The sequence below is a fragment of the Protopterus annectens genome, chromosome 9.part0 (assembly GCF_019279795.1).
Source record: "Protopterus annectens isolate FY-2018-M chromosome 9.part0, PAN1.0, whole genome shotgun sequence".
NCBI lineage: Eukaryota > Metazoa > Chordata > Ceratodontiformes > Protopteridae > Protopterus > Protopterus annectens.
Window position 1 is genome coordinate 1,455,808,782 of NC_056743.1, and position 19,249 is coordinate 1,455,828,030.

Here is a 19,249-nt window from a genome sequence, read left to right on the forward strand (position 1 = left end):
ATTCAGCAAACAGCTTTTGGTTGTGCTCTAAATACAGCTACTAATACAGAAATCAAGTTTAACAAGCCAGAAAATGCTCAAGCTAGGCAGCTATGCAGAAAAACTTAGCAAATAAACAGAGAAAAAATACTTAAAATCTCAAAAGTGGCTCCCTTCTTCTCTCAGCGTTTTTTCCTCTTGGAGGGTGCTTCACCAACAGCCAACAAGCCTGAAAAGTCACCCAAACCACGAGGCAACTAGGTTTTAAGAGAGGAAGATGAAGGAGTTTTGGAAATGACCCCTAGTGGCCAATAAAACTACAGTTTCAAGTCAGTAACCACCTCTACGGGGGGCAGGGAAGCTTCTCAATGTTATTCACTGCCACTGATCAACAGAGAGACCCTCCCTCAGCCCAAGCAAAAATGGCCTCACAGAAACTTTCAAACAGTTCAGGAACAGCAAGCCTGTAACTGAACTTTTTTAACTCTCAGAAAAGTGGGAAAAAGCAAGATTTTTTTTTTGTTTTTACAGAGATAGCAGAGGTTCACAAGTAATATCAAGTTATAACAGTGCAGTAAATGACCCCACACAAGAGTGCTAGGTCAAGGACAGAAAATATGCAAGTTTTAAGAAAAAAAGATTTTAAATTATGCAAACAGGAAATTCAGCAAACAGCTTTTGGTTGTGCTCTAAATACAGCTACTAATACAGAAATCAAGTTTAACAAGCCAGAAAATGCTCAAGCTAGGCAGCTATGCAGAAAAACTTAGCAAATAAACAGAGAAAAAATACTTAAAATCTCAAAAGTGGCTCCCTTCTTCTCTCTGCGTTTTTTCCTCTTGGAGGGTGCTTCACCAACAGCCAACAAGCCTGAAAAGATGACCAAACCACGAGGCAACTAGGTTTTAAGAGAGGAAGATGAAGGAGTTTTGGAAATGACCCTTAGTGGCCAATAAAACTACAGTTTCAAGTCAGTGTGAGGCGGTTACAGCAGTATACATCATGTTATGGGGCCACAACACATGTGAACTTAATTAGCATAATGTCCATATAGCCCTCACAATGAGAGACATCGGTTTATGCATCTGTACAGAACCCGCACCTATTGCCCCAGTCCAAGAGGGACTCAGGCAGATCCTGTGTGTTGAGATGATGGCCGCCTTGCCAATAAAACAGATAGCATGTGCTGAGATGTACTGAGGTGCTCTGTGTACCATTAGGTAGGGTCTGTTTCAAGGGTGTGTTTATGTCTGCTAGACAAATGTCTCCCACAAGCATGTAGTATTAACGTCACATAGTAGGTCAATGTCCTTACAGTGAGTCATCCCTCTGCTATGCTCCTTACAGATAGGCAGCATATGCATGCCAGCAAGGTCACATCTTGCCCTGTAGCAGACCTTATCACAAATTATGAATGCATGCATATGCAGACCACCGCCATTATCCTTGGGAGACTGTTATACAGATGTGAACCTATGGAGCCATGCATGTATACTGCTGTACCTTGATGAAGTCATATTTCTGCTGTGCTGCCATGCCATGCTGTTCCATTTCACTGGTTATTTCCTCAGACTCCTGCAGTAGAAACATGCACAGGTCTGTGACATACCTGTCATTGTGTAACAATACCATCAGTACAACATCATACAACATAAAGTCCACAAAGGTATGTTGCGTATGCATGACCCATTTCAGCATGCGGTATATGTTGGTGACCACTACAAGTGGCATGCAAAACAATACTGCATTGCACAACTACATGTCAAGTAATATAGTCACCCTGTGCATCAGACACATAGCTTCATTTCCCTGCATTGATGGGAAGGATTACAGGGATGTGACACAGGTATCATCACTTGTACAGGGTGATGTATGGAGGTGCTGGAGGCCTAGACTGGCCCAAATGGTGGCAGCATGTGTGTGAGTCAAGAAGGGGAGAAGGTTAGATGGAGCATGGAAAGGTACCGTGTGTGTCTGTAGGTGACCTGCATGTGACAGTGGTGTGTGAGTCTATGCATGTACACAGTCAAGCTCAGTGCTAGTCCTACCCATGTGTATGTTAGACAGCTGTGGACAATACATGGTAGAGTTGACAGTTCACCATCCCAGGCCCTGAACATGGAACTGTCTCCACCAGGAGTTTCACTGGCATCACCACTCCCAAGGTCAGATGCAATGCTAGTACCTGACAGTGACTGCTGTCTGCTGGGATCCTGTCCCCCACGGGACCACCCAGGACCACATGCCCATGGCTTGCCAGATCAATGTGTGGACAGCACACTTCCTTCTATAGTGCTGGATGTACTACCACTACGGGAGTGTAACTGTGCATGGCCATGTGGACTCTCAGCAGATGGTGTTGCTGAGCTACGTCCACTGGTCCAATGCCCAACTCCAATCACATGTTCCAGCACAGACAATGTACGGCCCAAGACAGACACTGTCTCAGCCCACCATCTGTCCACTGCATCATTGAACCACTCCAGGGTTTCTGAAATGTGGTGGAGGCAGTCATGGATGTCAGATTGTGCTGCATCCATAACCCTCAGCATACGTCTCATGTTCCATTCAAAACATGCCTGTGTCTCCATGATGACACAATACATGTGCCTAGTGGCCCATGATGTGACACCTGCAACAGGTGTTGGCCAGACAGCAGTCCTCTTATGAGTACCCCTGTCAATCCACCTGTGTGGGATCCTTCCAGCTCCCTGGATATAGCCAGTGTCTACACTCACTGATGCCATAGCTGCCACACTGGCCTGTTCCATGTCTTGTGTGCAGTGACAATGGATGCAGAAGAGGGATGTTAACCTCTGGGACAGATTCAACCCCCAACAACCCCACCTGTACCTCACTGTGGCTACCATCATCATCATCATCATAGTCCGAAAAGGCACTGATATAAGGTGTTGTGGGGGAGAGATCCCAATGCCCCCAGTCACCTGTGGAAACCAAGACAAAAGCAGTACATTACTACCTGCAATATTATGCATGGACAATCCACAGAGAGTCACAATAATGAGAATTCACAACTGCATTACCACTCACACATCCTCTCATATCCACTTTCATGCACAACAGTCTTCCTCCCAACAACATACACATTCGACTCAAGGCCTTTATAACAAGCACGTTAGGTAAATCACATGACACTTGGCCAGTACAATGTACCATTTAGGTATGCAATATTACACTATATCTGATAACACAACATATAAAACCTAGTACACCTATCTTAACAAATATTTACAATTACAAATTTCAATGTCTAAGGTATCTACCATTGACCTTTATCTATGTACAACGCATGTTGGATTAATTGCGTCATGTACTCCAGGAGGCCTAGTCACTCTGAGCTATAACTGAAAATGTGCTTCTGCCCATTCAACTACACTTCTGTGATTATCCATTCTAGTAAACTTAGGTAACTGTTCCAGACTGGAACATACAAACATTCTACTCTGGTTATACACAACATTACCTGTACATAGGATATTATCCTGGCCCTCACTCTTAATATCATATGCATGTATCAAGCTTAGCAGAAGCAGGACCACAGCCTTGGACAACTCCTAATGTACCTGTAAAAAAGGTGAGGGTGAGGCAATTTCAGTACCACCGTATCCTGCATCACAACAAGGAAATACCTGTGTACATCTCACATGTACAGTAGTTACTGTGATACTTGATGTATTACTGATGTTCTGAGTATTTGTGTACAATTGAGCTAACCCCCCCCCACAGCACATAGAACTGACACCCATGTAAAGGTATGTCTAGCCTGATAGGATGACTGCTACAGTAGTGCAAAGGTGATCACAGTAAGCTTACCTGCATACTCCTCTGCTGTGGATACTGTTGTACCTACCTCCACGATGTATGGTATGATGAATTCCTGGGAGCTGTTGTGTCCCTAGTTTCTCCAGAAATACCTCAGTGGCTGTGAGTGATTGTTCCATTGCAGGCCATCCACCAGTGATGGCATGATCCCTGCCTACATCACCTGCTCTTCATCATGCATATTCACCATGTTCATGGCGCGGTGTCAAACCTGCTCATATGTCCTGGTGGCCAGTCTCATTCACATCCTGGACAAGGTCTGCCCACAATACAGCCCGCTGTTTCCTGTTATGCTTCCCCCTGGATAGGAGGATGTGATGATGCTGCCATAGACCTTGAAGTATAAGTTCATTTTCTGCATCTGAAAAGGGGGTGTGCCTTCTGCAATACATTAGTCCTGAAACACACCAAAATGGAAACACATTACATGATCAATACATGGATGCCCACTATGTACACATACAGCAAGAGCAAAATGGCCAGCACTATCCACTGCTTGCTTACACATGTCATGCCCCACAGTGTGACAACATACTGCATGTGTAGAAACAACCAAGATAGTATCATTACTGAGGTAGTTCCCTGTGTGCCATGAGGGATTCTGCTGTATGATCACACACCCAACATTCCAGGCTACTGTGGTGTGCCCCTAAGGCCAGCCACCCACTAATATGTCATAATACCAGTACCAAACAAATAGCAGTGTGCTATTATGACCACTATACTGGGATGTCCAACAACACCAGTGTGCCACAATTACAAAAGACAATGCAACCCTGATATATTGTACATCCCCTGTATGTGTAAGACAAAAGGGTATCAATGACATGTCATTGCCACAGGTCTAAGACAGGCTTACTGCTGTACTCCCTATTCCCAATACCTCTATCCTCTATCCATCAGCATCCTGCTATACAGAAAAAAGCAGTTACGTACCTGGGGGAGTGCAGTACTCCTCTGTTGAAATGTGCTACTACTACTGTGTGACAAAGGTATGCTCTGTGTGAGGAAAGTCTCATACAGAATGTTTGCCCATAGCCAACTGCTTGCATTTTAACATGCTGCTCATTAGCAGGCAATTGCCTCTCAACCAACCTGTGACACTGCAATGCTCATTGCAGCCAAAACAGCTGAGTTACAGTATCATTAGCCAATGACATGCAACATCTGTGCAATATATAAGGCCTTCATGTAGACCAGGGCCCCTTTCTTAGCTGTTGAGATAGACATTACTGGGACAAGGAGCCTACATCATCAGAGAGGGTAGATCTGTAGCAGAAACCTTTAAACAGAGCTGTGTGTACCCAGTGGCATAGCTGGTGAGGGGCATCCCACCCCAGGCAGCAATTTTATGCTGAATTTCTTGAGTGCAGCAGTTCCAACATATATATTTATGTTATGCAGCAGTTGACGTTCACCCATTACCCATGCACATTAAAATGTGTGGTTTTCTGGCAAATCAGTGAGAACTGAAATCACTAAATAATGACATTTAAGTTTCAGTCTTCTTTTCTTTCAGGAAATGCATGGTGACACAAAAAATTTATTCTAGCGACTTTCTAAGATTATACAAGCAATGTTTAAAATGTGTCCCTGGTTTTGTGATTTTGTTCCCCCCACTCCCTGAGTTGACTGTCCAGATGGCTCTGAACTGTACAGATTTTCACTGGAAATGTTTGGCTCATACCTTTGGTCTGTTCCTCTTAACATTTTTGGTTTTCTGGCAAATGAGTGAGAAATGAATTCAGTTAATAATGACATTTAAGTTTCAGTCTTCTTATCTTTCAGGAAATGCATGGTAACACAAAACATTTTGTCTAGCAACTGTCTAAGACTATACAAGCAAGGTATAAAATGTGTCAATGGGTTTGTGCCTTTGCCCCCCCCCCAATACATTTTGGCTTTTTCCAGATTTCTTGTACTGCAAAGCTGACTGAGATAGCTGAGTGGCAAGTGAATTTTATAAGGAGCTGAGAGCTTTAGGGGAAGAGAAGTTAAGTACTGCTTATAAGTAGTCTGTTTGCATTGTTAGTAGCACAACAGGTAGTATACCCACTTTTGATGCAGACGGCTGTGGGTTCTACTTCTGTAGTATGTACATGGATTGCTGATACTGTACTGTGTTGTACTTTAAAGGAGGTGGATGCTGCAGTCCTGAGAATGTCCTCCACTGGAAGAGATACCTAGTAACTATGAACCTGTTATCAGTTTACCATCCATTCCCTATTACAATATTAGCAGCTTATCACTTTTTAATGTAAAATAGGCAATTTATTCTTCAAGGTCAGCACACACTTTATTTGTAGATGAAACAATGAAATATAAAGTTGTTGGCTAGCAGCCACCTCTTCATTAGTTACAGATCTCTTTAATGTGGAATTATTTAGATGACTTACTTGTGCAAATTTACTGATATTGATGGATTGTAACAGATGTTTGAGTAGACATTTATGATGGAAATGTTCTGAATTGGGCAGTTTTGTCATTATTGGTTCATACATTTCGTTTCATTGCTTACTGGAAAAATGTTCAAAACAAATTTAAAACACGCTCTAACAAGTGTGCTGTATTATACAAGGAGTATAATTTAATACAATCAGGAAGGTGAATCAAAGAACACATGTATGTTTGCATAGTCCTAAATATGTGTGCAAGGGACCTATGATATGAAAACAGCCAAAAGGTAAACTTTATCCGCCACTGGTCAGATGCATTTTCTTTGAATGTGGGTTTTAATGCTGTTTCAATGACTGTGAGTTTCAAGGGCAGAGAAGTTTTAATGCTAAGTCTGTTTTCATTGTGAGCCTGTATACTTTGTTTAGCAGATAGCTATCAGTGTTTGTACTATAAAATTTGAAATACAAGTTTTAAATTAAATCCAAATAATCATTGTACAGGTAAAGCATAAAACAGTATGCACATTACAGTGTTTATGGTAAATGGGGAGAAATAGTAAAGTAATGGGACACTGGAATGGCTGCAGGGGGGGGGCTGTGTATTGGGGGCCCATTTGGCCATGATTTTTTGAGGGTATAGGGGTGGCAAACTCAAAGACAGCCCCAGGTGGCACAAACTCTAGCAACACCACTGTGTGTACCATAGGCTGCAGCTGCTGCTGCAGGTAATTGACATAGGCAGTGAGTGTGAACACTTTGGAGGACAACAAGCTGTAGGTGTATCTCTGTCAGCTGTGTAGCCTTGCTGTAGATGCAGAGCCAGGGTGAGAGTACCACCTGACACTCCAGTTATGGCATGTGTTTAAGGTATGTATGTTAGGCAACTGTGTCAATAACAGAGTACTAAGTGACATATAGTAATGTTATAAAGATATGTGATGTATGTCCCTACCTGCAGGCCTGTGACTTCCAGCAGTGAAAAGCAGTTATTTGTTTTGCAATGCTTTGTGTGGATAATGAGTGCATGGGTCATTCATTAATTGCTGTCTTCACAATAATGTAATTGAAATGCAACACAACACTAGATTTGAACACAAGACTGTGTGTGGCAAAATGTACTGTATGCAAGGCATTTAACAGACTGAGCTACTGAGTCACTGCTACAGTGGGTGTATTTGCAAGATATATGTGCACACATACAGGCTGTGACATACATTTACTACATCCTTCTGTATGTGCATGGCTTTATATGGATGTATTTCTGTACCAAAATCCCAGTTGAATATGTATTTTACTATGAATGCCTTACCAGGTGACTTTCTACATGCTACTGATACAAGGGCACATTTACTTGCTATCAGAGGCCTCAGTTACATCCATTATCACATCTTTGTCTGCCTACTGCTGTACTATTGCACCAGAGTCCAAGGTACACTCCCAGTTTTTCCATTACATTTTTATTCCAATTTGCATGGTGTTGTGAGGTGCACAGCTCCACTGAAACATGCCCAATGACTCTAATAGCCAATTACTATGTTTTCTCTAAAGCAGCTGTTTTACTTAAGAGTTATGTGGCGTGGTTTGGTGGGTTAATGCAGTGTGCTGTAGGTGTGATGGGTTTGAGTTTGAAACACGGCAGAGGTGTTTATTTTGTACATGTGTCTTGCACTGTTAGAAACACATATAGTCATTATAGCTCTATTTAGCTGAGCTTAGTGAAGCTGTTCAATGCAGTACATTGTGCAGCTAAATACTAAAAAACTATAAAGAAAACAAAAAAGGGGAGATGGGAAAGTGGTGAAATGGGAGCAAGTAAAGCAAAATCATAGTGAAATGAAGGGAGGGAGAGATGTGCAGGAACAGTGAAGGAAAGAACCATAGCTATCCATTTCATGTACAGCAATAACTGTGCACTTTGACAGAATTTGTAGATAAATTTGGATTCTCAAACCCCAGAGAGAGGGATGAGGACAACATACCTGCATTATCAAGCCAATTGGGCCAAATTATGGCTACCCAGTGGATACGTGTGCAAAATGGAGAGTTACGTATGGGACAATATTTTTGGGGGGGACAGGTGCCCATTTTTTTTTTTAAGGTGAGAGTGGAATATTGGGGAAAGGACATAGGTATGTGTGGAGGAGGTAAGTTGAGTAGATGAGGATGCATTTGCGAACAGAAAAGACAGCAGGCAGGGACAGTGTGTGACACATTAGGGGAATGAACACCTTGGATAGGGAGGGTGTTGTGGAATCCAAGTCCCACCTACCTCCAGATGGCAGTAGTGTCACTCAAATCCCCACCCATGGGACTTTCAACACTGCTCCATCACTGCCCCAAGGGTGAGGCTGCCCCACTAGGTTGGCCAGCATGCCCTCAATCTGGCTCAGACAGCAGTCATAGCCATTGTGGACTATCCTGAGTAAAATATAAAGTAAATCAGGACCACGACACTCAATACTTAAACAAGTTTACTATAGCTTGACTATCCTGAGCACCAGGACCGGCAGCTCTGCATGGGTGACAGCACCCCCTTCGCCATCAGAGGGAGGCTTGGCCCAGTCCCTTGGGGTGTACTACCCAATGACGCAGGTAGTGCAGGGGCAGCAGAGGGGGCACCACCGGTCTGGGTCCCAGATGTGCTGTGACCCAGTGCCACAGCCGGCTGAGGCAAGGTAGAGGGATCAGCAGGAACTGACCTACCTTGAAGTGCTGTGGGATATGAGGTATAGCAATAGGTTATGGTTAGTAATAACCAAACCAATGCTAGTATTAACAGAATTGAACATCATATATATTCATCCAAATACATATTAATGTATAACATGTGCAACACAACATTAAGTAACATAACAGTTAGTATGGTAACAGCATGCCAGTAAAAGGTAGATCATAGGGCCAACAAACAGTTAGTTTAAGAAATATGTTAATATTTCATCATAATAAAACATAGCAATAATCAACCACATTTTCCAATATATAGTTAGTTTAACAAAATATGTTATTATTAAATCATAATAATAAATAACCGTAATAAATAAATGAAGAAAAGGGATGGGGAGAGACAGAAAAATTCCATTACTGACATTGCAGCCTCTATCTCTTAATACACTGAAATATATACTCTACAGGTATGTAGTGTCAGGTTTGAGTACAGTGACTACAATTCTCCTATAACTGATGTATTATGTACATACCTTTCAAGCTGTTAGCATGGGTCAGTATGGTCCAAACAGTAACAAATGCAGGTACACCACTGCACAGAACAGTTTAACATAATGTGGACTTACATAACTGCTCAGGTGTTCTGTAAATGGATTTGGTAATACATTGCATTCCAGGTATTAATTTATCTGCTAATCATGTGACAGGCAGATTAGGCAGTTTTAATTATGTTTGAGAAATTGTGACACTTGAGAGGCATGTTTGTGTACAGTAAGTAAACTAGACAGGCATCATGCCTTAGTTGGCAGATATGGGAGTAGAACCCAATAGCTTTGACTGCAGGGCACATCTGCAAATAATGTAATAATTGACTGCAGAAACTTAGTACAGACATGCAAGGGATACAGCCATACTGAGAATACACAGCTTTATTTATGACACAACAATGCTGATGAATACATTCATGGTATTGATGTTAACATTCTGTGAAATCTAAACGCACTATCTGCTCATAAGATGGTCCACCTCACCCATATATTTATTGTGTTCCTGATGAGAGAGAAAATGTGAGCATTACGTGACTGATGCTGAAAAATTAGGGTTTATATTGAATCAGCGAATGCTTAAAATAGTGAACGCTGATTTATCGATCCTTTAAAAATGAAAGTTGACAATCCTGAAGACACAGAACAGTGATTTTTTTTTCCCAGGGGAAAGAAATCGCTGAGCCGTTTTCGGCACTTTACCATTTTCTCCACTGTGGTGCAATCTCAGAGTTGGTATATGTGGCGAGCAAAGCCCCCCACTTTATTTTGTGGTTTGAACTTTTTTTTTTTCTTTGTGGAACAGCAATTGTTTTCCCTGGGAAAAAAATCACTGCTCTGTGTCTTCGAAATTGTTAGCTTTCACTTTTAAAGGGTCAGTATATCAGCATTCACTATTTTAAGCATTCGCTGATTTAATATAGACCCAAAAGTTAGTGCTATATACCACTGGACTCGAATCTAGGATTGTGAGCTACCAAGTCACTGCTGACTGTTGAGTGACTGATACTTGCCTGCAGAACACCTGGAACTACACTATGAGTTGAGTAATACAAGTTACAGGACATTCCTCTGGCATTTTAGTACTATTATGGTGTTATAGTAGAGTGTAGTGACAGTAGAACACACGTGCATGGAATACAACCACACTGCATATATGAAAAAAAGCTGTATTTTAGAATCAACAATGCTAGTGAACACATTTTATTGTTATTGGTTTGGAATATTTATGAAGTCCACACACAATATCTGCCCATGCACTAAGCTACTTCACCCATATACCTTTATTACCTTATGTCTGAATAAGAGAGAGCATTATGCGACCAATATTGGCCTGGAGACAGCGTTGGACAATGCTATGGTTTGAGCAATACAGTTTGCAGAGCATTAGATTTGCTGGCTACAGCTATTACAGGGTCACACATGACTGCAGCAACTTTACCATTGTCAATCAATGCATACAGCTCTACTGCAATGGGTTTGACAAAACACAATCCTGCTGAACATTTGCTGACTGTTATTGGTATCGCTAATGATTTATTGATATACAGTTCTTATTGTTCATTTATTGCACTACAGCTCTACAGCCCTAATTACCCATTTATTGCACTACAGTTCTACATGCCCATTTATTGCAGTACAGTTGTTCTTGTGTATACTTTGTTGCAGTAAATGCTTTACCCTTTCTTGCTTATTACACTGCAGTGGCATACTAAACGCATACTTACCACACTTATGGAGCAACCTGGTCAGGTGCCTGGCATGGCACTCAACATTGTGAGCCAACTCAGCTGCAGCTGTTAGGAGAGAAGCACACCATTATGCATACCTGTTTTGTAGACCTTCAGCTTGCATATTGGTTAGACAGAGGAAGACATACTTACATACTTGTGGAGCATTCCCAGCTTGAGCTTCCCTGGACCCAGGTGTCCAGATTCCCCATCTTCCTCCTTTTCAGGTCATCAAAATGGTAATGACACTGCTCATCTGTGTGCCAGATGCCAGTAACACTGGTGAGTTCCCTGGCCAGATGGTCTCAGCCTCCTCCTTGCACTCTGAGCCCTGGAATCCACCCTGCATCAACCAGGATTCATGTTTTTTAATAATGAGCCTGACCATTGACCCTGGACTCCTGAATGTTCCACTGCTGCACCCAAAAGTACACACTTTCACCAACACCACCAGCCATACCAACAGCTGAATGAACTCCAATGATATTACAGAATTCCTACCTACTGGGCTTAATAAAGGCTTTAATCCCACCCTTACACATCATTCAGCAACATTCAAAAAATGCTGCATCACTTAGCAGCAGACAAACCAGCTAAGGGAAGCCATGCAGTATAAAAACTTGCAGAACCTTAGTTTAGCGAGGCTTGGCACCGTGCAAACATTGGTAGCCATTAACATGTTTATGCACTGCTTAACATGATTGGGCAGTGCTTAGAGCACAGCAGTGCCAAAATTCATAATACTGTAATGAAATTAAAGAAAAATAGCACTTTCATTTACAGCCCTATTCTTCCTGTTATGGACTCGAACCCAGGACCTACTACACATAGCATAGGACTGCAACTCTATCCATGGAGCTAGCTGAATGTTATAAAAAGTGGTATACCTTGACATATACTACTAGGCTACCTGTTAGCATTGCTGGGCACTCTCCCACACCATGCATACATTCTTAAATGCACCTATAAATAAATAATTAATTACATACGGTTTCTATTTTTAGATGTCTGGCAGGTGTCTGCCATGTATGAGCTCTGCTCCATGTTGCGCAAAAAAATAATAATAAAGAAAAAAACAATAAATTTAACTATGATAATTAATTACATCCAATTTCTACTTTTAGATGTCAGGTGTCAGCTGTCTATACGTGAGCACAGCTTGGCATTGCTGCGCTTTGCATAAACATGCAGTTAAACAACAAAAAACAATAATTATAAAAATATTTAAAAAAATACATCATACAACAGACATATTAGACAGTTGACACACTTCACAACATTACAACAATGGTGGGGAGCATTACAGGGAGCCTCACACTCATCTGCAGCCATGGGTATGCACTACACATCTCCCTACACTGATTCAATATCTATGTTCATCAGCTCCCCCACAGCAGCATGCCATCATTAATATGCATGGCGTGCTGCTGAGGGGAAACCATGGCCATGCACATAGATACATTCTGTGTAGGCTCTACATTGTGCCTACACAGAGTTTATTGAATCCTGGGGATTATCTCAAAATTAACTTGAAAAGCATTTCAAACTGTTGATAGTGTCTGATAAATTATATTTCAAAAGAAACTCCCTTCCCTAAAATACTGTACTCCTCTGCAGTCAATTCTGTACCAGATAAATTAAAAATGTTAAAGCACATGGGTATTCTCACCACCTCCTGTTGAATGTTTTTGGTGTAAATGAAAGATAACAAGAAACGGTGTTAAATTCTAATGAAAATCTATTAAAAGTGTAACACCTTTGTAACTGCTTATTGTTTGCATTGGTACTATCTTCATATCTGACAGCATATATATGCTTACAAATTTTACTCTTCAGTTTTATATAGGTCTTTCCTATGTAAAATGACTCATGCTGGGTACACTGAAATATACACCACTTATTCAGCTCTATAAGTGAAATAACCCAAAGGAGAATAAGTCTTAGTTATGTTTGAACAATATACACTAGGGACTTCATAAACGTAGCTACACATGTTGCAAGCTATGCATTTGTAGTTACTTCTCTTGTCATTTATTACAGCAAATTCATTGTCTAAAATATATATATATATTTTTAATTTTACCTGTGCTATTTATAAACTGAAGAGCTTCTTCCACATTATCAAAAACATCAGCACCTCCGTTTGCAATCTTCCAATTATCTGTAATAATCTTTTTCAGGAACTGCTATCTAACATAAATGTGAAAACTCATATCTGTTTCCCATTACATAACTGCTACCTTCTTTACCCCTGTAAAAATAACTTTTCCAGTTATGCTCTCTTCCTACATGCAAAGCTGATCCAATTAGTCCCTAGAGTTCCCCTTTTTTCAAGCTTTCCTTTTACCTCAGCCCATGATCTGTAGACTCTGCATGTTATCCTCTAATCAATTTTCCATATTAAAATATCTAGAGAAAATTATTTCTAAAAACATATATACAAGCAAAATTAGAACAGACAGTGACTGCTTTATTATCAGTAGATGTGAATCTGGTGGGGCATGACTTAAGCCTAATGACTATAAACTGATTACCTAGCAAGAAAAACACTGGGCAAAAATAGCTATTGGTTTATAAAATTCAAGCAGGTTTTTGTCTTGAGAGGACATAGGTGATTTAACAATAATTTAGCTAATGAAGCATTGAAGAGAAAAAGGGAGAGGTAGAGAGGTTATATAGTATTTCATGGATTAGAAGGAGTTGTTTATGAGCTAGTTGATGTCGGAGTTCTAACCAGTTAAGAGCACATAATGCAGAGCAATGATGAGCTTTATGTGGCAGATTAGCTGCAGATCTAGCTATCTTATTATAGCATTGCACAAGTAGTGATTTATGAGAGCTCTGGATATTAATCAAGATAGTTGAGCCATAGAGATGAGAGGGTAAAAGTTAAGAGTTAGCTAGGGTGATCCTACTGGAAAGAATACAGAATTTGTTTACAATGTATAGTAGACCTAGCTTCTCATTATTCTTTATACAGCTTCTCATGTGAAGATCAAACTTTAAGTTGTCATCTATGGTGATTTCAAGCAATTTGGTATAGGTAACTACTTCAATAGTTATATTGTTTAAAGAGGTAACGTGGAACTTACTTTTAGCATTAGCATGGGACTTTGGAAAAAAACAGTAGTAGTAAGTAAAAGATGGCTTTGATGTAGCCACTGTTAAGCTGAGATGAAAACATTTTGTGCCATGGATTGTAGCTTTAGTGGGCTGCAAGATGATCAGATGAAAGTTGTTGAGTCATCTGCATATTGAAAAAGGCAAGCTTGCTGAGAGGAGATATATAGGTTACTGATGAAAATGTTAAAGAGCAAAAGATCAAGAATAGAGCCTTGAATAACACATGTTTTAACTAGGAGAAAAGGAGAGAGAGAAGAGAGCCATTTGACAGACTAGTTAGAAAAAATAAAGAAGAGTTGGTTAAGAAAGGCCTAGAAAGGACATTTGAGTCAGAAGTTTCTCATGTGACATGGTGTCCAAGGCTTTTGAAAGATCCAGAAAAACAAAAGAGATAAACTTTCCTTGTTCTCTTGCCTTATTAATGATGTCTGAAAAGTTGATGAGAGCTACAGTGGTGATATGGCCTGGTTATTGACCATACTGTGTTGGGGTTACGAGATTATTTTATAAGAGATACTGAAGGAGTTGCTTATGAATACACTTTTCCAGGATCTTACAAAGGGGACAAGATGGTAGCTGGCCCAAAGTTAGACATTTCAGAACCTCCTTTATGGAGTAAGGTAATAAAAAAATATTTTCCACTGGGCATGGACGTGAGAGTCTTGAATAGGCCTGTTGATGAGAACTGAGAATGGGTATGCAGTAGAGTCTGCAGTGAGCTTAAAGTTCTCAGCAGGGAGATAATCAGCAGAAGGAGAATGGGTTTTCATTTTCTTTAGTAGCTGTCTAACATATGATCTGGAGACAGGTCAGAGATTAAAGGCAGGGATGTCAGGGCTAGTAGAATTCTGAGGTACATTAAATGGTTGGGGAGAGCTAAAGATAAGATAGGCTATAACACTGATGAAGAAAATGTTACATTTGGTAGATGTTTCTTAGGGGGGAAAGCCCAGATAGGGGTTTGGTGAGGAAGGAAAGCCAGATTGAAGAATTGACTTAAATGAGTACCAGAATTTCTTTGGATTTTTTTTATGATCATCTTGCGGGTTTGTATAATATTTTTTTTTTGTCTAGGTGAATTTGCTTCTTGGTAAGGTTACAGAAATCTGTTTGAGAGGTTTTATGTCTGTGCCATTGTTTCCATACTTTGTTATGTTTTTACATGAGAATTCACATTGAATGAGTCAGCCATGGGGGGTTGAGTATTTTTTAGTCTTTTATTTCTGGTAGGGGCAAGGGTATTGAAAGTATTCATGAATATATTGTTGAATTTGTTGACAGCTTCTTCTAGGGGTAGGGTTTTGAATAGAGACCAGTTAACAGATTTTATTATGTTACTGAATGTGTCAGAATGACAAACAGAAAGGTATTAGGTAGTTCTATGTTGATGTTTTTTTTAGCTGGTGGGTGATTTCTTTGTTGCTGAATATGGGGTGATGGTCACTAATGGAATAAGATAGTACCCCACAGTTAGCATACTTGCTGGGTCAGAGACAATTATTCAGTTGAGGATATTTTTATGATTTGATTTTTTAGTTGAGTAGGAGAAGAGATAAGCTAATTGACCCCATACAAGTTAAGATTAGAGGCTGAGGTGTTAGATGTCATAAATAACCAGTCTGTGTTAATATCTACTAAGATAATGGTTTCAGTTTTAATATTTGCAGTTAGCCAGTGAAGAAATTTCTTCTAGTAAGCTAATATTATTTCCTTGTTTGTATAAGGCTACTATACATATATTTTTATGTTTAATAACACTGAGAATAAAGATAAGAAGTTCTGCATTTTGGAAGGTTGATATGTTAGTTTTGAGTGTTGAGAAAGTTATAGTCAGTTAGTATATACAATTGTAAAAGCTCCCCCATTTTGTATAGTATGTCACTTTGAATTATACTGTAGCCAAGAGATAGAATTTCATAAAACGTTATATGGGGTTTTAGCCATGTTTTGGTAATGACAGCAATATATGGTGAGTATTGAGGAAAACATGCTTGAAGGTCTGAAATCTTCTTTAGAATATTACAAATATTAATGGAGTTAAGGAGTTGTGTGGGTATACAGGAGTTATGGGTAGAGGAGGGTGGAATGGATGAGACTGAGGGGCCAGGGTTTGAAAGAATATCACCACAAAGAGTGATTGTAGAGAAGTGTAGATTGGCATTACTTATTTTGTTATGAAGTATGTGATGTTTTTCCAGGTTATATCAAAGTGAACTGAACAGTTAGAAGTTTTGTATTTGAAAAGGTGAATAGGTTGGACATTTAATACATTTGACAAAATAAGTATGAAGGAGGGTTTAGCCTGAGTGTAGATAGGGTGTCTGGTAGTATGAGAGTGTGAATTAAGTGAGAGAGTACCATGGTAGATAGTAAGCTGACAGAAAATGAAAAGTAGAGACGTGAAGTTGCACAAGGATATCATGATTGATAGGACTATTGAGTAGTTAAGTGGAGGTTGTAGTTGAATGAAAAAGAAAAAGATGTAAAAGGAAAAGTGGAAAAGGTAAGGGGAAAAAATATGAGAATGGAATTGGATTGTTGGAGATTCCAGGCTAGGTGATCCCTTATTAAGGGGATGGAAAAAGGTAAGATTTTAATAGAGAATAGTCAGTTTGAGGAGTGTAGAATGTATCACGGTTCAGTAGGGTGAAACTATGAATTAGAGTAAATCTTAGGAAGAGCATAATTACATGGGTGATGTGTATAATAAATGGTTTGTGGGTATTACATTTTGGGCCAATATTATAAAAGAAAAGATTATATTGAAGAAGGACTTGCTAAGGATGATGAAGTGAATATTCTGCAAGGGGAAATGAAAGAATAAAAAGTATATATTGTAATGTTAGAACAACAGAGAAAAGGAAATTAAATGAAGAGTAGTAGAGAAGAATGCGTTTGGAGGTAAGGTGACACACGATCATAAACGGTTTGGGTGAATATTATTGGATAATGAGGTAGTAGCAGAGATTGATAAGCATAGTAGGAAGAGGATGGGATAGGAATTAAGAAGGGAAGGGATATGTGCAGTGTAAATTTAGACAAGGATGGGGTGGAGAATTGTGGGGTAGAGTAGGGTGTTAGACTTTTTGGCAAACATTCAGGACCATTGAGGCATGTAATATGCAAATTAGGATAATTTATATTAATTTCTATGGATCATAGTAGTACACAAACATGTCCCGAAATGTATCAGTGAATTTCTTTTTCTTGACGATCATGAGCACATGGCTAAAGTAACATGAACGTATATCAAACTGGCATGAATGTACTGCAGAGGACTCCACAGTCCATCATGTCATGTCAATCATGTCCTCCCAGGCTGTCAGGTACTGGATGCCCTTGGAATGACACCAGAAACTAAGCCAATTGTTAAAGTTAATCATGTTCTGTTTGTATTGAGGCATCATTCTGGGTGACAGTAGGATGTTGCTTAAGGTTAGGGATATACCTGCCTGGGACACATATTCAGTGAGCTCAACATGTCTCTCTTCATATAGTCCAGAGAGGTATGTCTCAAGTCAAAGTCATTCACACCAACATGGACTATGACACAGTCATAAAAGTGGAAAAAGTGCAGCAGACAGACGAGGGAATACTCCAAACTGTAAAATCACTCTGTTTAATGAAACATCCATGAAACAGCTCCACCAGCAAAACACAGCACAAGCATTAACGCAATTAATACAGCACTACGCGTTTTCGTCCACAAACAGCTTGGACTTCATCAGATAAGCCATTAATTGCCTTAATTGCCTCTTAAATACTTAATAAAAAAACAAACTAGCCAATAACAATCACAAAGAAAAATTCAAACACACAAATCAGGCTAATACATTAGGCTCATTAATATTAATTAGGACATATTGTTGAATTTCTATACATACACGTAATACAGATTGAATAAAAATTCAAGGGATTCACTTTCCACATTTAAATAAAATCATAATGTTAAAATGTTGAGAATTACATGGTATACAACCCTAACTAGTTAAAATCTAACCTATATCTAAATATTAAAAATATATATATATAAATACCCATTATAAATATACATCAGTACATACTTGTCATTAAAATCAATGGATACAAGTGTAGTGGTGCCATCTAGTGGCTGAATGCATAACAGCACTATTTCACATTCTAGCAGCTCTTAATTTTAGCAAAGGTAAAAGTGAAATATGTTCATTTAAACCAGGTGTTCTTGCTGCTTCCAAAGTAATCTGCCAGCATAATTCCTTGTATTCTAACAATTCTTCCCAAGGACCACCTCTTATATCCTTCTTAACCTGTTCTAAAACAAAGAAGAGGAATTTATACCCTTCACAAATCCTAGAATGCTTATATAAAGCATTGGTTTCTTTACCTTTCGAAATTTCGTACAGATGTTCATAAATACGTCTCCTCAAAACCCTCTCTGTTTTACCCACATAAAATGATTTACATTTTTGACATACTGCCAGGTAAATTAATCCTTTTGTGTCACAACCAAAATTTCCCTTACTACTTATCCATTTATTTCTACTTTCTATATAGATCTCCCCTTCATTCATAATATATTCACATTGGTGGCACCTTCCACATTTAAAGGTGCCCATTTTCTTCCTTCCTCCCATGTGATATGCATTTTCACTATAGTTAGTATTTCCTATATTATTACCCATCTCTAAGATTTTTTTCATGTTAAATGAATTTTTCGTTGCGAGTAACAGGAATATGTGCCAGGAGAAAGGAAGTGGAACCGAAGGGTGTTTTGCACATAAACTAAAAAGAAAAAGAGACAACTTGCATGACGTTCACGAGTCAGGGGATGTATTTGAACCGCATGGTGGTACATTCAACCCGGCTGTTACACCAGGGATTTTTGGAGAGCAATATAGTCGGAATGAGGTGGAAGGGGCTGATATTATTGATAATGTTAACAAAGTGAAGATGCTTTTTCGTGCTCCAGCACCTCCAGGTACTGATTCAT